This window comes from Meles meles, chromosome 13 (genome assembly GCF_922984935.1).
Source record: "Meles meles chromosome 13, mMelMel3.1 paternal haplotype, whole genome shotgun sequence".
Lineage (NCBI taxonomy): Eukaryota > Metazoa > Chordata > Mammalia > Carnivora > Mustelidae > Meles > Meles meles.
Window position 1 is genome coordinate 51,863,101 of NC_060078.1, and position 22,508 is coordinate 51,885,608.

Below are 22,508 nucleotides of genomic sequence, written 5' to 3' on the forward strand. Positions count from 1 at the left end.
TAGAAAACTATCTTTAGTGTAGGTAGGCCAGACAGAGCTTCTGGAATTTAGATGCAAGGTTCTGGGTCTGTCTCCTTTCTCTTCCCTAACGTCCTGATCACTTCCCTCACCTCTGTCCTAACATCCAGTTCCAGTGGTCTTGAACTTCTGGGGGCTCACCTTCTTCCATGGCTGAGGCCTTGAGTCTCAGGATTAAATGTGTTACTAGATGTAAAAACAGTGCCCAATGGGGTACCTGGGTGGTTTAGTCAATTAAGCGTTTGATTCTCGGTTTAGATTTAGGTCTTAATCTCAGGGCTGTGAGATGGAGCCCTGTATCAGGCTCTGCGTTCAGAGTGGAATCTGCTGGTCCCTCTCCCTCCCACTCTGCCCCTCCCCCTGCTCACATTTGTGTGCTCTCTGTCTCACACACACACACGAAGAAGAAGCCGCATAAGCCTACTTTAAATTAAATGATTAAAATTAAATAAAGTTAAGAATTCAATTCCTCAGGTACATTAGCCATAGTTCAGATATGACTGCATTGCCCAGCACTGTCAAGGAACCTTTCTGACCCAGCAGGAAGTTCTACTGGTCGGTATTGACTCTAGAGAAACAAGCTGGATGTACCTTGGGTCCTCAGAGAGCCTCATCTCAAATTTCTGAGCCTCTAGGCCTCCACTGGAGGAAAAGCTGAGCCTTCAAAGCTTCAACACCATTGTAACTGCATGTCAGGACAGAGGCAGGGCCGTTCTCAGGATGGTGGAAAGGAGAAAGAAGACAGACGCAGGCTCCGCATCCAAATTCTACAAGCTCTTAGTCTGCTTAAGATCAAGATCGAGGGCACCTGGGTGGCTCAGTGGTTTAGGCCTCTGCCTTCGGCTCAGGTCATGATCCCAGGGTCCTGGGATCGAGTCCCGCATCGGGCTCTCTGCTTGGCGGGGAGCCTGCTTCCTCCTCTCTCTCTCTCTCTCTCTGCTTGCCTCTCTGCCTACTTGTGATCTCTCTCTGTCGAATAAATGGATAAAATCTTAAAAGATCAAGATCGATTTCCAAGAGACATGGCAGCACGCCTTGAAAAGACTCATTCTACCTCAGCCAGCCTACCTCTTGGGACTGAACCTCGTGGAACAGGAACTCTGAGATTATTCCTCACCCTTTAAAGTGAAGCAGAAATTGGGAGCAATGATCAGGACATTTCAAAGAGGAAAATGTCTGAAATAAGTTATCAGCAAGGTCAAGGCAAAAATAAGTTTTCCTCCCTGAATTATCCAGATTATTGCTTTGATTCTCATGCCAATGCAGTCTGGGAATGGGGTGCCCACCCTGGCTTGTGACTTCTTCCTGCTGTGGACTGAGAACCACAGGAGATGGGAAGGGCACAGCTGGCAAAGAAGACGTGGCCACAGATGTGGGTCTAGCAGGTGGCGGGGTCTGCTGAGGGGCATCTTGATCAGTGGGCTCTGGAGAGATGCACGAGGCTCCGGAGACCAACTCTTGAAATCATCCTGCCTTTCCAGGGCCCTCTGCCTCTGGGCCTTTCTTTACTACTGCCTCTGGAAGCATTCCATGTGCAAGGCTGACCGAATGAGATTTGTAGCCTTTTTAAATTTAATCAAAGTCTTCTACTCAAGGAGGATCAAGCCCATGCTCAGCGGGCATGGATGACATGTCTGGGTACTTCTAAGTTGGAATAGCAGCTCTCCAAAGTAGTCATGTGTCTGAGGAAGGATGAGGAGGGTATGGACCACCCACAACCTCCAAGCAGAGCTGTGAGTGTACAAAGCCAGCCAGCAGCCTCACGGGCAGCTGGCAGCTTGGCGAGACTTCTGAAGCCTCCTGCCTCAGTTTCCCTTCTCTTTCTGATACTTTTCCTACTGCCCTGACGCACCGACCCACATAGACATGTCCTAACACTTGTACAATACGTGAGGGGAAAAAGGGTAAAAAATTGTGAACACAAATTAGGTAGAAAAGCAAATATTTATTTAGACTTCAAATTCCTATAATGGTAGAAATTCAGGGCCCTTCCTCTGGGATCTTTTCTGGCAATTTGCCAGAAATGCTTACACACAAATGCTTCCTAATGGCAGCCTGGCTTTTCCTCTCTATCTAGAACATTCTATAATGCCTGCAACAATCAGCACTCACAGGAGCCATACAGGTGAGGATTTCTGAAGGTCAAGCTTTATTAGTGTCCTAGTAAGTCCACCTCTGAGCATAGTTCATAGGATTGAGGATGGGGTTGTAGGGTGAGGCCAAGTATTACAGTGCTCTACTTTTTCTTTTACAATAAGAAAATGACTCCAGAAAAGTAAAGTTGTTGCCCCACCCTCCCATAGCTTTTAACATTAGGAATAAGAACCAGGTCTCCAACTTCCCAGCCTGTGTTCTAGCCGCAAACTGCTTTGTTTGACAAGAGGTGGCATTGTGAAGTACACAGAGCCCGAGATCCAAGTCAAAGATTTGAGTTACAAATCCCTGACCTGCTTCTTCCCAGCAAGGATACCTTGGGCGGATCACGCAGCTTCTCTGAACCGTCATTTCTTTGTCTCTTGGGCCCCTTGTGTGCAATACGTGAAACAACATATCACAAGTATATAAAACCTGGAAGGTGCTTAATAAATATTGATTGCCTTATTGTCACTAGGGCCATTTCTTGGATGACACCTTTCTCCAGGGGGGGTGGGTGTTTACAGCAAGAGAATGTGAACATAGATGATGTAACTGAAATTTCTTAAATTGTCTTTTGCCAAGCCTAAATGAAATGGAGCCTTATATCGTTTTTGCAATTTAAACAACCCAGGTGTTGGATTCCCTGAGTAAAAGCTGGCTATAAAATTAGCTCTAGCCATCTAGGAAAATAAAGTACAGAAGTAATTTACAATTAATATGTTCTCCATTCTGCTCGTGATAGCTTCATGGCTAGTTTAAGGCACTTAAAAATATGAATTCAGACCAATATTTAAAATATGGGGTACTGATTCTATTTCCTATTTTTCCTCATGACAAAAGAGATTTCATGCTGTCATATACACATTCAAGCAGAAAGCCATTTTGCTTTTTCCATTTGTTTTCATTACTTTTTTTCTATATTTGTTCTTTGACACTGTTTGTATTGAAGCCAGGGTTTGCCTTCTTTTCACTTTATCTCTCCATGGCAACAGATAGATTGCAATGCCACACACAAAAATGCAGAATTACAACCTCCCTGCCGGATCAAGCAGAAAGAACTGTATACAGTGTAACCAGTGATGGAAACTCAGGATAGTTAATGAATAAGCCAAATCTTTCTTTTTAAGATAGACCATAAATCACAATTCCTTCTTATATCTTCTCTTTTTCCCTAGGGAAGATCCCAGTAGGCCCTCAGTAAATATTTGTAGGATGAATGACTGATTGATTGACTATCACTAATTCCTTTTCCAAGCGTTTGCCAGTCATCTGATTAAGGATGTATTTGAGAAATTGTAACCATAATGATTAAAATTTATTGAATGCTTTCCATCTAATGTGCACTGTAGAGAATACTTTACATTCAGGAGCTCATTACATCATCACCACAGCCCCATGAAGTGGTCATTATCATCTCCTGTTTGCAGATGAAGAACCAGAGGCTCAGAGAGGTTAAGTGCCAGGTTCACAGCTAGAAAGTGGAGGAACTGAGATTTACTCCTTTAAAGTCTGTCTGATGCTAGAGCTTGGGAGCTTAGCCTCTCTGCTGGCATGTGTACCCAGAATTTTGCTAGGAGATCAATGCCAATTCTATAGATCTATTTCTTCCAAGAGCTACTGCTCCCTCCACTGTTTTAAAAGGGGTACCTTTACTCACCTCTAATGTGTTCCTTGTGCTTTCTCAGAGATTTCTGACAGTGGCTCTATATTATAATTCCAATTTCCTTTAGTGTCTAGGATTTGCTTGATACCAACACCTGAACTCATCTGAAAATAGATGCATGTACTCTTTCTTTATGTTTGCTACAGACCTTCCAGTATCAATCCCACATTCTTTGCCTAAGATCATTCTCTTTGATGATTGATTCTCCCTAGGAGCCATATTTGTTCTTCCTTCAGTATTTACTCCAAAGTCCTGTGGGTTTTTCTCTTCACCCTCATTTGGACCTGCTCTTTCTTTTCCAGTTCTACAGCATCTATCAGGTCAAGGCACTTGCACAACATCCCTAAATTACTGCAGCAGTTTCTGAACACTCTCTAAGATCTCTATCCTGCCCAGTTCTCCTACTAAGGCATTTGGGATTCTTCTTCTTCTTTTGGGGGGTGGGGTGGGGGTGTTCTTCTATTTAAGAACTTACTGCAGCTTTTTGTCTCTTCCAGGACAAGTTCCAAATCCCTTCGCTGTCCTTGAACTAGCCCATTTCCTCATTTTTCCTAAGATCCAACCTAGACTAGCAAATCTGTAGGTCTCTAACACAGGGTTTACGGATTTGTCTCTAAACATTCCCTGCACCACTCTTCCAAATGAAATTTCCTCTCTGCTCCTTTCTGTCAAAAGTTATCCTTTCCTTCCATGATTAGAGACCAAGCTTTTCTCTCACTTCTACCAGTAAGTAGTTTGGGACTGTGGATAAGCCTCTTACAGTTCTCTCTTTTTAGGAAGCTAACCAGAAATGCTCCCCCAAAAGACTGGCTATCCTGGGCTTCATGCTGCCCTCCCCAGTTAAGGCTTCCTTTTGGCTTGGTGCCGGGGACGTTTTCTATCTTAGAGCAAGGCAGCCAAGTGAAATTGTAGGTGAACAAGGACCATGTCCTCCTTTTGCAAGGTGGAAAAATGAGCCACTTCTCAGGCAGATCAAACTTAATAAAAAGTTCAAGTTTAGTAATAATAATTAGAAGTTATGGATCTGAAAATAGGTTCTCTTCAAATATCCATATGTAAGCACCGCTTGAAAAACCTTCCCCTTCCCCTATAAATATTGAAGATCACTGGGGCTAGAAGATACTTGAAGTTTTTTCTAATGGTGAGTTTCCTTATGATTTGCATCTAAACTTCTCTCTGGACATTCTGTGAAGTGCAGATCCCAGAGCCAAATGGTTGATGTTCAGATTCCAGTATGTTCTATCACTTACTACCTGTGTGAGTAACATTACTTATCCATTCCTTGGCTAAACAGAAATAATAGTAGTAATATTACTCTCTCAGAGTAATGTTGTGAAGAAAAATGTTGTGAATTACTCTCTCAGAGATGTCATGAAGAACATATGAGGTCGTGCAAGGAAAGCACTTAGAACGATGTCTGGCATGTATATAAAATACTTAATAGATATTAACTACTGCTATGCTTAGAGAGATGCCCTAGCAAGAGTTCGAGAAGTCGGTCAGTCGTATCTGTAAGTTGAGGAGGCATCTGCACACAGGTGGTAATGTAGATTGTGTGCAATGATGCTTCTAAGGAAATCCTTTCATTCAACAAATGCCACTCTCTCTGCTGGTGGTCCCTTGCCCTACCAGAGCTAACAGCTTGGAAGGGACAGTTAAGTCAATGCATTTTATCTTGCAGTTAAGGGGCAAAATGACTGGTCCCCCGTATTTGCTATAGAAAGTCAGAAAGAGAGGAGGCCTACAGACCTGACGATCCTCGTAACTAGGATTTGATCTGAACAAATGTGGAGGGGGCTGAACATTTTACCTGTGGCCAGAGCGTCACCAGAGGAAGAAGAGTTAGTACAGGGGGCGAGGCTGGTGAGAGACAGTGAAGGCACCCAGTGAGCCAACATTGAAACTTAATGAGAAGGAGAGAATAGTCTCGAGCCCACAGGATGGAAATTGAGAGCAATAAATGCAAAGTCCTGTGTTCTTGCCCCAAATGTCAGCTGCATGAGTCGAGGAGTAAGTAATTCTAAACTGACAGTCATTCATGGGAAAAATTCAAGAAAAGGGAAGTTAGGGACCAACTGACTGTAAGCTTAATATGGGTAGGAATTTTTCATCTGAACTGAAATTCCTAACCCAGTCTGGGAGGCTATGACAAGATCAGGGAGAGCATTGTTCAGTGTGAGGCTTTTTTGTTGCCCTTGAAGTGATTTTTGAAAAGACTATTAGGAAGTTGACTTTGGTTTTAAAATAATACCATACCTTAAGGTATGTATTTTTAAAAATCTAGTTCTTAAGCTTTTAAGTTAACTTACAAAACCTATCATTCAATTCTCTTAAATTTAACTATCATTTTTAAAGGACTTTGAATAATACTTGGCCGTAATTACAAACTTAAAGATCTTAAAATATTTAAACTATGTTTATAAATGTAATATAGGCTGTGATTTTTTTAAAAAAAAATCTCTTTAATGTCTTACTTAATAGAAGATGAAACTTCCCAAGTACTTAAGTAATTATTATAAAAATAAATTGTATTTATAAATATGACTCAAACTTTTTTTTTTAAGATTTTATTTATTTATTTGAAAGACAGAAATTACAACTAGGCAGAGAGGCAGGCAGAGAGAGAGGAGGAAGCAGGCTCCCTGCCGAGCAGAGAGCCCGATGCGGGGCTTGATCCCAGGACCCTGGGATCATGACCTGAGCCGAAGGCAGAGGCTTTAACCCACTGAGCCACCCAGGCACCCCTCTTTTTTTTTTTTAAGATTTTATTTATCCATTTGACAGACAGAGATCACAAGTAGGCAGAGAGTCAGGCAGAGAGAGAGGGGAAAGCAGGATCCCTGCTGAACAGAGAGCCCGATGCGGGGCTCGATCCCAGGACCCTGAGATCATGACCTGAGCCGAAGGCAGCAGCTTAATCCACTGAGCCACTCAGGCACCCCTGACTCAAACTTTCTTAATTGTTCTGATATTATATATATACCTAGTAAGATTTGCACTTAAAATCATAAGTCTAAGTCATGTCCTCACTTATGTATTTTAAGTTGGCATAATAAGGTTGCCTCTCAAAACAATCTCTAAGTACTTCAAATAAAAATAAATATGTGTCAATTTCTTGATATGAAAATATTCATATCTTGGGTTTTAGTTTCTTAAGCATGTTACACAATTGTAAATCTTTCCAAGGTTGGAAGGGGTTTAACCCTTAAGTAAATGTTTTATTATACTACAGAACTTGGAGGATGACCTACTAATGTAAAGGGGGAATGGCCTTTTCTGCGTGAGATGACAAAATGGCCAGAGATTTCAGTGGGACACAATCTGAACTTTCTTTCTTGGAAAACTTGATAGGATGTTTTGCGTCCAATTAGTTCATAACTTCAAAGTGTTTATAGAGTAGAAGAAGGGGAAGAAGAGAGGACAAATAAACTACTTTCCTGGGCTCAAGTTTTATATATTACCTAGTTTTTATTCTTGTCACAGATGTGATTCCTACTCAAACTGATCATTGGACTGGATTTTGCATTTCTCTATTTCTCATGGGAAGTGGTTTTTTTCCTTCTAACTTTAAAAGCCCTGTACTTAATGGGATAGTCCAATTTTTTCCACATGTTTGTGACTGATTTAGGATCACACACAACTCTTGTAATTGGTAATAAGATACACAATTAGTTCTGGATATTTCTCCAGGTTTTGCCTTAATTTTTATCCCAAACTGCAAAGCCATGCCGGTAGTTCAAATCTACCATATTAGGTGCTAGGCAGACTGTGTCAGGTGTCTTCTGTCCAGTGCTGCTCCAGGTGATGCGAAAAATCATGACAACACAATGAACACCTACCGAGGGCAGCCAGGTGGACTGGGGACTGGAAACCCAACATGGGGTTTGGGGACTGGACACCCAACATTCATGCAGAAGGGCAGAAGGAGACATGATGACTGTCTGCAAAGGTATGAACAACTCTCTCATGGAAGAAGAAGTAGACTTCTTTCCTTGACCCCTGACATCACTGGAGAGATGTAACAGAGTGGCAAAGTCAGTTCAGCATAAGGAAGAACTTTCTAACAATGGGGCTTCTCCCAAGGGAATTGATTACCTTGGGAGATAGTTATCCCTTACTTACTCAAAGTATCCGAGTGAACCGGGGTATCCATCTGTCAAAGATGTACTAGAAGAGATTCTAACAATAGTCAAGAGGTTGACTTAAATGATTCATAGACTCTCCTCCACCTTTAAGAATCTCTGATTACAAAAAAACAGAGTCACAAAGCTAGATGGCTCATAAAAGGCATCTAAATGTCAAAAACTTAATGGTGTCATTATATTGTCCACTTACAGCCTCATGGGCATGTCAAACCTCCTGATGCTGAAAGCCTTCCTTTTTCCTGGGACGGAAACCTTTTGAGTTTTACAGAGATTAGAAATGAGATGGATCAGGGAAGTGGTGGAGGGAGGAGGTGGCGGGGGGGAGGAGTTGCAGCAACAGCTGGAAGAAATTAGAGCCACAATAGAAATCAAAAGGAACAGATACCCTGAAAGAAGAGAGAAAACAGTACCACTTTGCAGTTTGGGAGGGGGAAATGATGGAAAGAGCTTTACCTCAAGAGAAAGCCCTTGAAGACATAGGTACACATGTATATGCTTGTGTGTTTGAAAGCATGTGTGCATGGAACAGGCAAAAGGAATCGGACCTAAGGCTAAGGTAACTAATTACCTTAGGGTAATTAGGGTATTTAGGGGACAAAATAAGGCACTTAGCTACTTCATTATTAGTCATTATATTTTCATAATAACATTAGCTAACATTTTTGAATGCCTGCTCAGGGACAGGGGTTATACCAGACATCTCCAATGTTCTTTCCTGTCCCATAGGGGGATCAGGTTTGGCACGATAAAGTGATCAGAGAAGACAGGAAAGCCCAAAGGACATTGTCCGAAGATGTCCCTTTGCCACTCTTTAGATCATACAATGAAACTTCCAGATTCACTGGTCAGACACCTGGCGTTGAAACTCAGCCCCACCATTCTACCAGGTATGAAAAACTTAACGTCTTAAAAAACCTCAACTTTCCTAGATGTAAAATGAGGGTAAATGCTATATCCACTATTTCACAGTGTTAAGAACAAAGAAGTGTGTCCAAAATGGAGTCACATATGTAAGCCCCACGTCACCAAGTCAAGATTTAACTCAGTTTCAGTTTCAGCTCTCCCAGAAATGGAATCTTACACCAGACAGTCAGGAATCGCCTGAGCAGCACGCGTTAGGTTATCTGCCTCATAGACCCTGGCCATTCCATAAGAGAAAGTCAACTCACAATCACCTACCTACTTTTTTTGCCTGGAATAGCTGCCTTGTTCCATCTCCCTTTCATTTTGTACAGCAATTTAGAGTTCCTTTCTATCTGCTAGATTGGATGCTGCCAGATTCAAATTGATTTGTGCTCAAAGAAACTCTTAAAATTTTTAAATATGGCTCAGTTTATCTTTTAACAATGTGAAGAGTTGTCAAAATTAAATGAGGAAATGCATGCAAAGTGATTTCTATAGTACTTGGCACACAGTAAGTACTCAAGAAATGGAAGCTATTCTTCTCTCACAGGGGTAGGCAAACTTTTCCTCTAACAGGCCACACAGCAACTATGTTAGGTTTTGTGGGCCGTGTGGTTTCTGTCACAAGTACTCAACTGTCCAGTGACTTTATTTACAGATGCAGAGATTTGAGTAGAATAAAACTTTCAGATATCCCATAACATCTTTTATTTTCTCAACTATTAAAAATTACAGAAACCATTTTTTGCTCGCAGCTTGTGGGCCATAGTTTATAAGCCCCGTCCCAGCAATCAGAAAACCTTTGCCTCTATTCCACATTAGCCACGAGCCAGGTCGCTCAGGTCTCAGACTGTGTCCCCAGGAGAATACTCTTCCCTCTTGAACATCTCATCACTTCTCCTCAACTACGACATGAAAAATATCTTTACTAAGTGCCCCCACTGTGCTAAATGTGGCAAGGGAAGCGGGCTTCCCTTTGGTGCTTCCAACTTCGGTAGAGAGGCAAAGAGTAAACTCTGGGAAAGCTGAGGGCCACTGGCTCCTTGCTTTCCCAACATATCCATCAAACCCTGTCTGCCTCCCTACTAGGGCAGCTTCACACTCCATTTCCTTTTTCCTAGTGTCACAGATTCCCTCCCCAACCTGGATCCCACGGCAACTACTCGAAACTGACCTTTCAAGGAACTAGGACTCCATGAAAGGTTTTGGGTTTTGTTTTGTTTTGTTTTGTTTTTTAATATACACAAATCAATATAGGGAAGCACACAGTGTGACTAAGTCCCTTTTGTGAGCTTTCATTACCACCTTTTTATCAGAACTCTGTTCACCTAGGACCTCTCGAATTAGTATTTCTGTCCTACTGCAAATTGAAAAGGAGACACCAGCAAGGCTTTTTACAATGCATGGAGATATGCATACAACTTTCCTGGAGAGTCACTTGGCAACATCTATCAAGATATTTAATGTTGCCAATGCTTTTGACTTGGTACTTGACCTTCTAGGAATGTGCCCCAAGGAAATAATCATATTCATACACAAAAATTTATGAGCAAGATATTCCTTACAGCCTGTGTCCCTCAGACCAAATTCTTTTTTTTTTTTTAAAGATTTTATTTATTTATTTGACAGAGAGAGATCACAAGTAGACAGAGAGGCAGGCAGAGAGAGAGAGAGGGAAGCAGGCTCGCTGCTGAGCAGAGAGCCCGATGTGGGACTCGATCCCAGGACCCTGAGATCATGACCTGAGCCGAAGGCAGCGGCTTAACCCACTGAGCCACCCAGGTGCCCAAATAATAACTATTTTTTTAAAGATTTTATTTATTTATTTGACAGAGAGAGAGATCACAAGTAGGCAGAGAGGCAGGCAGAGAGAGAGGGGGAAGCAGGCTCCCCGCGAAGCAGAGAGCCCGATGCGGGGATCGATCCCAGGACCCTGAGATCACAACCCGAGCCGAAGGCAGCGGCTTAATCCACTGAGCCACCCAGGCGCCCCCTCAGACCAAATTCTTGAGAAGGACCAATTACTTGCCATAGTTGGACTTAGTAAATAGTAAAACTCCCCCCCCCCCCTCCCAACCCCAGGCTCTGCCCTTATGTCAGATGTCTACCTCTGGTCCAATCAGCTATGACTGAAAAGGTTGAGAGGGGAGCAGGGTCATTTGATAATCAGGGCTGTCCCCTCCAGGGATTATGGGTGGGGAGACAATACTTTGTATATAATATTTAAATACAGGAAAATAGCCACAATATAAAGGCAAGTGAAAAGAACAGACTATAAACTACATACAGTAGATCTTAATTTTTAAAATACAAAATGATTCAAAAAGAAATAGATCCTTACAAAAATGAATTATTCAGAAACCCAGCTATATATGTGCATGTAATTAAAACCAAATTGTGGAGAAACTCTTCAAGCTCTTTGTCTTCCCTACCAATGTTCGCTATGTGCCCCCTGTGCAAATGGAACCCATCAACTCTACAACTGACCCACCAGAGCCTATCACTGAGAGCTCAAGGGATAGTCAGGATTTGTGCCTTCATGTCCTTAAAGCTGTGAAGAAAAGTGGTAGCAACGTCAAGTTTTTGACATAGGCCTACAAGTAGAAAGTGCAAGGCTTAATGCATATTATAATTCCTCCAATTATTTTTAATCCAGCTGTAGATGTATAACACAAACACACATATATACACTTTTGCACACAAACACAGAAAAAAACACTGGAAGGGTGTACACCAAAATGCAAATGGTCATCTATCTCTCAGTGATGGGATTACTACTGTGGTTTGCTTCCTTCCTCACCTCTTTCTGTATTTTGTAGATTTTCTGCACAAAAAGTATCTTTCTTTTATAGTCATAAATAGTAAATATTATTATTTTTTAAAGATTCAAAAAACTCTCAAAGGGTAGCAGCATATGCCACACTGAAATGTGACTGAAGAAGTTCAGGACCCAAAATATGCCGCTTTGGCATGTTGATTATTTTGAGCTATAGGCACTCGAAAAACAGCAAAGGTGGGGAGAGGCTTTCTCTGAACACCCCTTATCTGCCTGAAGACAGATCCTCCAGAAGCAGCTCCGTGGTCATAGGTCCCCACCTCTGGTTTCATCAATGAACAAAGACTGACTCTTATCATAGGAGAGGAGACTCGTAGTCGTTAACCATGCCCAGACAAACTTGGTCCCAAACTGTCATCCTGTTCTTCTATCCTTCCAAGAACTTATTCATCTCTCCTTAAAAATCAGCTACTCGGGGCTCCTGGGTGGCTCAGTGGGTTAAAGCCTCTGCCTTCAGCTCAGGTCATGATCCTAGGGTCCTGGGATGGAGCCCCACATCAGGCTCTGTGCTCAGCGGGGAGCCTGCTTCCCCCTCTCTCTGCCTGCCTCTCTGCCTACTGGTGATCTCTGTCTGTCAAATAAAAAAATAAAATCTTAAAAAAAAAAAATCAGCTTCTCTCTCCTAAGAGGCCTACATACCCCTTTCCCTTTCCCTATTAGAGAGTATTTAAGCCTGACTTCTAAGCCACCTCCAGGAACGACTTATTTTTGTCTAAGAATCTTCCGTGTTTACATGAGGTATACATGTTGACAAATGTCTTTGCCTCTTGCTAATCTTTCTTTTACTATAGGAACCTCAGCTAAGAATTCAAAAGCGTGGAGGGAAGATTATTTTTCCTCTGCTATGGTACTCTTTTATGAAAAACAAAAAACAAATGACCATGGCAGATACCATTCCTGAGCACACACCCCCCCCCCCCCCCCGGACCCCGGTCTTCTCTCTGTTCTGTGTAGGAGACGGAGTCTCCCTTCAGGAGGTGGATAAAACCATGATGATCAGTCTAGAGCTGTTCTCTGTGCTCATAACTTCCATTTGCTTCTCCAGATCTACCCTCTTTGCTCTGCTCTCTGCTGTGGTAGACGGATCTGTATGGATCTGTGTGACCAAGCCCCTTTGTCCTCTGGGATCAGTTGGATTTGGAAAATTTCAAGGCAGGCATTTGTCAGCAAGGAAACTGCGGACTGCAGTGTCCGCCGAAAGCCACGGCTCCCCGGCAGCTGTCAGACTACCCACTCTGTTCCCCTTCTCTCTGTTAAGTCCTGGTAATTGGTTTATGCCTTTGTCTCTTCAAGCCTGGTAGGGATAAGGCTCCCATTATTACTGCCCCAGAGCCTTGCACCCTTTCAGTCACATTCCCTAAGGGGTTAAAACCAACCTTTATTGAACTCTCTTTAATTACCCGACTTGAGTGTGCCCTCTGTTTCCTGCTGAGCTGCTAATAAATCCATGCTCCACACATCCTGGACCATAATGCTCACCACCTGTCTGCATTCTTCCCAGTGACTCTCCGGGGTTCTCCCACAGGGAGGTCCTCACCACACTGAAAGCTGGATCCTGGAATCGCTCAGGCCTCACAGACTTCCTTCCCACTCAGATCCTCTGGGAGGATGAGGCTTCTCACGGGTTCATGGAAACCATCCTCCTGGACAATCTCTGTTCCTTAGTACTGTCCCAGTGTAGGTCCCTGCCCAAGCTGCGGGGACACCCCAGATATCCCACCACTGCCCCCTCACCTTTCCATATCACGCTATATTGTCCATTTTTATTTTTAATCCTCAAATCTAACCTTTGCCACACACACGCACACAGACACACAAAGAGGTTTTGTATATGGTATTCAGCTATTAGTGAAACTAAAAAGAAATAAAAGAATTATTTATATACTCAGGATACTTCCCTTTGTTAGTTATATGTATTGAAAATGTCTTCTGCAAGTTAGTGACTCGTCTTTCTGTGCTTGCCCCCTTAATTTTCCCGAAAATTGCCCTGTACACCTCCAATTATATTCAAAGTGAATATCAATTTGACCCCAATTCCTTGTTCTTGAACCACATTTGTATACCTCCACTCTCTTTCTTGGGAAAAAGTCCTTCCCATCATGCTAGAGACATCCACGTGACCCCACGGACTCCCTGCAGCTCCCCCCGCCACCCCCCACCCCCGCCGTTCCCGAACATGCCCAGGAATGTGTATGAATCCTAGTTTTGTGGAGAGGACCCTTAGTTCCCCAAGTTGTGCCACCAGGCATGGGCCAGGCAAGCCCCTAGTGGGGCTAGTGAATGGCTCCATGGTGAGGGGATCAGCAGACATTCAAAGGGCAGCGAGCTGCAAGGACAGTATAAAAAAGACTGGGGATTAGGTGTCCAAACGAGACTTCAAGGAAGTCACAGCCAGCCCGTAGCATCACCCATGCTACTTTGCATTATCCACTCAGTGTAAGTGGTCTGGCTTCCCTAAATCCCAGAAGAGGATCACCTCAAGCGATTTCTTAGGTACAGCGCCACACACACCTTAGAGGCCAGGAACGCCAAGGCAAACAGTGGCAACCAACAAAGGCTCCATCAATTATCCTACCATACCAGTATCCTACTGGACTGAGATATCGCCCTGGTGGCAAAAGTGGGAGAGTGGGGTAGGGGGAGGCCCTTGGCTGTAGGCCAGTGAGGTCTAGCTCACAAGACTGGAGGATGGGGGCCATTGGTACCAATGGTACTCCTTCAACTCCTTCAACTTCAACAACTTTCAACTTGTTGCCTTGCAGTGATTCTAATATTATTGTCTTCTATCTCCATTTATTTCTTGATTCCTAGTTCCCTTGTTGCAGTCATGTGTCCTGCCTGCCAGAAACACTCTAGTTCTTACAAGCACAGGGACCTGGATGTATATCTTTTTCTATGACCCATGGAACTTAACAGGTGCTTGACAAATACCCATCAAATTAAATCATGACTTTTAAACTTTAAACAAGTCCCCTCCTTTCCAAAGGAAGATTCTGATTATATTAGTCTTTCTCCTCTGATAGGTTGGTCCTCCAACCCTGAATATTTATCGTTACTAATCTCCAAGTAACCTTCCTTATGTGCCAAGAAAGGTATTTCAGCTATGGAAGTCGTGTTTTTAGAGAAGCAGATATTTAATTTTTTATGAAATACTTTGTATCTGATTTCCAGTACTAGGCTGATGAAACAGAGCATTTTCTTGACCTAAGGTGAGACAATGTCTTCAGGGATCAGCCTCTAAAGAATGTGGTTCTCAAATAGGCAGGTGTGATCCACAGATTCTGGTGTCCCTGAGACCCTCGCAGAGGGTCAGCCAAATAAAAACGAATTCCGTGATAATACTGAGAAATTGTTTGCCTTTGTTACTGTGCTGTATGAACGATGATGGTGCAAAAGTGACAGCAGGTAGAACTGCAGGCACCTTAGCTCTGAGTGCTGGGTGCCTTCTCCACCACCACGCACTGGCAGTTAAAAAAAAAAGCAAAAACAAAACCATTTCACTTAAGAACGTCCTTCATGATGTAGTAAAAATTATTAACTTTATTAAGTTTTGACCCCTGGGAACAAATGTTTTTAATACCCTGTGTGACAAAATGAGAACTACTTAAATAATTTCTGCATTGTAAATATGAAGGTTGTCTTGAGGGAAAAAAGCACTCATGCAACTGAATTATGAGCTACGCTCACTGTCTTCATGGAACATGTTACTTGAAAGAATGTTTGACAGAAAATGGCCCTAGTTTTTGACAAATATTTTCTCCAAAATGAAGGAAGTGAGCCCATCACTTCAATGAAATAAAATTGACAGTATTTGTTGCCAATGATAAAATTTGCATTTTCAAACAAAAATTAAGATTTTGGAAAACCTGTATCCCTCCCTGTGAACTGGACAGCTTCTCTCAATGCCTAAAGGCTTTGATGAGTTCCATGGTGATATTAACAAGAGCATTGTTTTATATTGTACAATGAAACATCAACATTTGGGAGATCTAGGGAATTCAGACAATTGATAATTTCTGATTGAATAATTCCTTGTTACACAAATTATGCATGGGTTTAAATTTTTTTAAAAAATCAAAGTACAGGGTAAATCAATGGATTTTAGTACAATAGAATGTGAAAAGATAATACAGTTTCAGGTTCCACAATGCAACCAGCCTCTAAGAAACCACCACTGGGTGAGTTTTAGTGTAGTATTAAAAAAGAATATCCACAATTATCTTCAAAAGGCTATGGAAATATATTCCTTTTCCAACTCTTTAACTGAGTGAGGCCAGATTTTCCTCATCTACTGCAATTAAAACAGTAATACAGGAGCTTAAATGCAGAAGTAATTATACATTTAAGAGATTTGCAAAAATATAAACACCTTTTTCTCTCTTCTCCTAAATCATACATTTAAGAGATTTGCAAAAATATAAACACAATTTCATTCTTCTCATTAATCTTTTAATTTGGAAAATACAGTTACTTCAAACTGTTTTATTTATATTAACATGTAATGGGCTTATTGTAATTTTAAAATGAACTAATAAATAGCTCTTTGGAATCTTCAGTAAATTTCAATTCTAGGGTCTTGGGACCAAAAGATTTAAGAATTGTTGGTCTAGGATAACTCAACCTAACTAGCATAACTAATAGGGAGCCACATCTTTAAAGTATGAACTGGATTCTTTTTTAACCATGTGTCTTACCTGACCCTCGCCTACACTGAGGCTCCTGGCTAGTGTTTATGGTGATGTTTACAGTGTTCACTTGGCACGATTGAAGAAATCCTGTATTTCACTTCTCCGAGGAACTTAGCGCTATTTGCAAATTTGGAAGCTTTGCCTTTCCAGGTCATTCATAACAATGTTGAGTAGGAGTACCTGTTCAGCTTTGTTTTCTTTCCCAAAGACAGCTCTCTGCCCTTGACTAAATGCTGCCCTCAGTTTCAGAAGATTTCAGCAATATGACTGACCTTGGGGTAGGGTTGATAATAGTCAATATCGACCATATCTACATTTTCCTTCTCTGTAGATGTTTATAACCCCTTGGCGATTCCTAGGGCATCTTTCAGGCATGATTTCTCTTTACTGGACAATTTCCCCAAATAGTTTATGCTTGATTCTGTATTCCTTGATCTTGTAGCTTGGGTGACTTATTCCACACAGTCCTAGCCATTCAGAGATGGTTCATATTAAAATGGTATTCCCCAGCCTATGTGATCCTTGAATTTCTGCCCAATTTCTGATATGAATTTGATCTGACAGAAGTTATATGCTTTCCTGTTTCTGTCATTTGTGGAAAGTTTCCCTTCTCCCATGAAACTCTTTTACCCCCAGTGATTTCGTTTACTGCTCTAGTGAACAACATATGACTTTTCCTCCAACCTCTAATTTGCAAAGTTGGTGACATTCATTTCTCAAGAAGGTATTTTTAAAGTCTTTGTATTATTTTTTTTAATGAACTACAGGTATTTATTTCAACGTGGTAATTTAGTTTTATTTCCCTTTTAAAATTAAGCATCTTGATGGATTTTTTCCTTACTTTTCCTCTCCCTCCGGATTCTGAATTCAATCATGTTGTCACTATTATATAAGAGTTCACCCACAGCCATTTTCTGTAGCTATTCCTGACCACCACTCAGGACAAAATGCAACATATTTCTTTGCTTGTGGACTTAAAGGCTAACTTTTTAAAGAAATAATTTGTATTGTCTCAGATTCTTTATTTCTATATCTGGTCCTGTTCAAAAAGTACTGCTACAATTTGTATAAATGCTTCTTGGGGGGAGGAGGGTAAGTCTGTGGCTATTATCATTTGGTCTAATTTTGTAGCTCCTCTTCTTATTACAAAATATCATCTCAGGCTCATCATTCAATTCAATAAACATGAGTTGAGTGCACAATGTAATAAGTGCCTTGGGCATACAAATATGAAAGTCAATTTAAATACTCGATGCACCATGGTTTCTGAGCTCCCGGGAGTCCAGTCTAATGGGGGCGACAGAGGCTGACATGAATGTCCAACTGGTATGAACAAAGAGCTTTGGGAGGGCAGCGGGAACTCCTATGACCATAGCTGCATTATTGAAGGCAACTGTGCCTTAAGGTTCTCCATCCTCCTCATTGTGTAGTCCTTGTATCCCTGAGCGACACCAGTCTTGGCATCTAGGAGACTTGGGTAATAAGTGAAAGGGCATTTGTACCAACCCACCACAAGAGGTCATAGCTGACATCTTGTACTTTCCAGTGTATGCATTTCTGGTGGGATCTTCAACTGTGGTCATTCTGCACGGTTTCTTCTCACACGTGCCTGGATCCCCACTCCATCCCAATGTGGGCATGCCTTCCAGTGCCTTTGGTGCTGGGGTCTACTGCCCTTACTGCCATCACCAAAGAAAGTTCTAGAAGCTGGTCTCAGAAAAGCTGATTACAGTTATTTTTTCTTTTGGCTCTTAAGATGACCTGTCCCTTTTGCTTGGTCCCCTCAGCAGAGGGATTTGGTGAAAACTCCGCCAAGTGGGGATGGAGGGAGGAGACATGACTTCAGAGTAGCACCATCCATGTATTGAACACTCATATTTTATTTCTCCTCATAGTAAATACTTCACATTTCTGGGGGCATACTGATCTCAAAGGTTAGGAAGCTCGTCATCTCCTCTCTGTTGAGCTATACAACCCATGTATCCTAAAATCTGACTATCACCTTCAAAGTCCCTTCACCATTTATTCCAGGAATAGAGTCCCCCAATCAAATGGGGGTCTTGATGGACTGCCTGGCTATCCCATCATTTCTGAGCTGAACATTCAGGTTCACTACCCCCACCCCCAGCCAATCCTCAATCCTCTTGCTAGCACTTTTCTAGCAAGTCTTTTTAATTATCAAAGTAATATATGTTCTTTTTCAAAAGCTAAAATGGTACACAAAATATATATAAAGTAAAAATGGTCCCCATTGTATCCTCCCACTAATCGCACTTCTCAGAGATAGTTACCATTTCAAATTTGGTGTCTTTTCTGTTTTCACACACACACACACAACACACTTTATTGTTCACATATAGATTTTTTAACAAAATAATATTATGCTATGCATATTGTTTTATAATTGAGTTTTTACCAATAATAATGTATTACTGTCATGTCACATCAATTCATATAATTCTATGCTTTTCTTTTCATGGTATTCATGGTATTCCATAATATGAATATATCATAACTTATATAATCATTTATACCCATGTGTATCAATATTGTTTCCAATGTTTTGTTTTTCAAACAATACCACAACACCTTGTGTGACCAATTGTGTGTATGCTCATTTTTTATAGATAATGCCAAAATAATAAGATTTTTAAATTCTTACCCATCATGCTACCCCTCACACAGATGCTTCACCCTCCTTAATATGTCAACCCTGTCCTTCATCAAGAATTGTTTGTAGCCTTGTAATTCGCTGTCCCTTTGTTTGCTGAAATCTTAACTACAGGGTTTCATTCTACCCCAATTCCTAGCATAATGCCTAGCATATAATAAGTGCCCTATAAGCACTTGAAAAGAAGGAAGGAAGGAAAAAAGGAAGAAAGGACAAATGCTAAGCACTATAGTACATTCATTGTTTTATTCGCTGATACCTACATCTCTTCAATAAGACTTTTCTGGCACTCTCCATGTCAGTAGCTGCTTAAAGAGATCTTAGTTTCGAGGTACCTGGGTGGCTGAGTCAGTTAAGCATCTGCCTTCAGCTCAGGTCATGATCTCAGGTCCTGGGATTGGGACCCTCATGGTGCCCAGTGCTCAGCTGGGGGCCTGCTTCTCCCTCTCCCTCTGCCTGTTGTTCCCCCTGCTTGCATTTTCTCCTCTCTCTCTGTCAAAATAAACAAATAAACAAAAAAAATCTTAAAAAAAAAAGAGGACTTAGTTTAGTCTATTTGCCAGACTATGGGTGATAGAAAGTGATTGTAGGAAATTCTTGGTCCTTGGCCTTGAAATTCCTAAAACTGTCTTAGAATTGAAAGACTCAGGATGTGGTAGATTATTTATGAAGAGGGCCCCCGTAGTTCCCATCCTTTGTGTTATCCTCTCATGTGTCTTTAGACTTGGCCATGTAACTTGCTTTGGTCAATGGGACAGGAGCAAATGCAACACAAAGACTTGAAAAGTATTTGTGTATTTGGGTTTATATTTGCTGCAGCTCTTGAGAACCCTGAAACTAGCATGTGAAAAAGTTACAGTTTGAGGCAGACTTTTAGAGGGTCCAAGACCATATGGAGCCAGGACAAGCCTTCTCAACCAGGGCTTCCTAAATCAACCATCCTGCCAAGCACTAGACATGCCTATTGCTGTCTCAGATCATCCAGGCCCAGCCAAACAGCCATTTGATTGACCTCTGATCAGAAGAACCACCCACAGTTGACAAAGAATCATGTAAATAATAAGTGTTTGTGTTTTAAACAGCTAAGTGCTGAAGTGGTTTTTATTTTTTTCTTTTATGCAGCAAAAGCTAATTGACACACAGGAATTTACCAGAAAATGACAGTGTGAGAAACAATAATTTAAGTTAATATTATACCTTACCAAAATGCAAAAAGTTAAATAAAATGCTAGCAAATTATGTACCACATGTGAACATGGTACCATGAACAATTTGAGTTATCTCACAAATATATAGGATTTGCCACTTAAATCAGCCTATCAATAGAATAAAGGGAAAATGCTTCTAATTGCCTTAATAGATGTAGAGAAAATGCTCAGTGAAATTCAACAGTGATTTCTAATAAAGCTTTTAACAACTCCTTGATTTCTCTTTCTTCTGCCTCATTGTTAGTGTACAGAAATGCAACTGACTTCTGTGCATTGATTTTATATCCTGCGACTTTGCTGAATCCCTGTATCAGTTCTAGCAATTTTGGAGTGGAGGTTTTTGGGTTTTCTACATAGAGTATTCTATCATCTGCGAAGAGTGAAAGTTTGACTTCTTTGCCAATTTAGATGCCTTTTATTTCTTTTTGTTGTCTGATTGTTGGTGCTAGGACTTTTAGTACTATGTTGAACGGCAGTGATGAGAGCATCCCTGTCGTGTTTCTGACCTTAGGGGTAAAGCTCTGTTTTTCCCCAGTGAGGATGATATTTGCTGTGGGTTTCTAGCATATTGCTTTTAAGATATTGAAGTATGTTCCTTCTATCCCTACATTGCACAGAGTTTTGTTTTGTTTTCATGAAAGGATGCTGTATTTTGTCAAATTCTTTTTCTGCATCTATTGAGAGTATCATATGATACTAAACTCTAAGAAACAAATTCAGGGTTGCTGGAAGGGAGTAAGGTAGGAGGAAAGTATAACTGGGTGATAGGCACTTGATGTGATTTGCACTGGCTGTTTCATGCACCTGATGAATTACTGGATTCTACCTCTGAAACCAGTGAAAAAAATACTTCTAACAAATAGTAATAGAAGGAAACTTGAAGCTTATAATGATTATCTTCTTTTTTAAAAAATAATGATTATCTTCTTAAAAACACATCTACAGGGCACCTGGGTTTCTCAGTCAGTTAAACAACTGACTATTTATTTCAGCTCAGGTCATGATTGTGAAATCCAGGCCCCTGTCTCGGGCTCTGTGCTAAGCATGGAGCCTGCTTAAGATTCTCTCTTCCCATTGCCCTCCACTCCCTCTTGCACATGCACTCTCTCTCTCTTAAAACAAACAAAAATTTCAAAAACAAAACGAAACAAAAACAAAAACAAACAAAAAAAATACCCCAAGCACACACATCTAATATCATAGTTAATGACAAAATGTAGAATTTTTCCTTTAAAATGAGGAACAAGATTATGATGTCTGCTATCACTGCTTCTATTTAATAACATTCTGGAAGTCTTTATCAGTGCAATAAAATAAGAAAATAAGATATGAAAGAATTAGGAAAAAAAAAGTTTTCATTCACAGAAAACATGATTCTATAATACAAAAAATCCAAGAGCATCAAATATAGTAGGTTTAAGAGATTTAAGCATACTGGCAGGATACAAAACCATTTTATAGAAATTGAGAGGACTTTCCTGCATCACAGTGGTAACCGATTAGAAAATAAAATTTTAAAATACACTCAACACCATGGTCAAAGCCCAGTCTCCCCTGCCTACTTACTCATCCTGGTTGTATTTCCAGGTGATATGGATGGACTAGCTGCGGTTTTCTAAGTTGCAGGAAGGCAGGGACAGTGTGTGTTTTGCTCAACTCTGTAAATCTAAAGCCTGGCACATAGTAGGTCTTCAACAAACATTTTTGCCTGACCAACCTGATAGAGCAACCAACTATTCTGGTTTGCCCAAGGCTGAGGGTCTCCTGAGGATGTGAAATTCTCAGTGATAAAATCACAACAGTCCTGGGCAACCTGAGAGAGCTGGTCACCCTACCCATCAATAAACCCAAAGAGAAGAGAGAATTTGCATGTCCATATATACTGGAAAATTCAGTTTGTTCTACCTCTGTTATAGGGGAAAACACCATTCTTCTCTGCTGTGTGTCTCTTCCTTATGACTCTCCTTTACTACTCACACAAAGCAATTCACTTTTGGTCACTGAATACGTGATTTTTCCCCACACCAACCAAGTCTCTCTCCAATACCAGGTGGATGTCCTAGAGTTTAACTTGATTTTGACACTATCTACCAGCAGACAACTCAGATCCCACAGATTAAGGGCTCAATCCCACAGACTGTCCCATCTCACACCCCCACCCCAACTCCCATTCCCCACTTCAGACTCCAGGCACCAGCCCAGGTGATTGCCTTGCTTCTGACCGACTGGCTATAGATTGG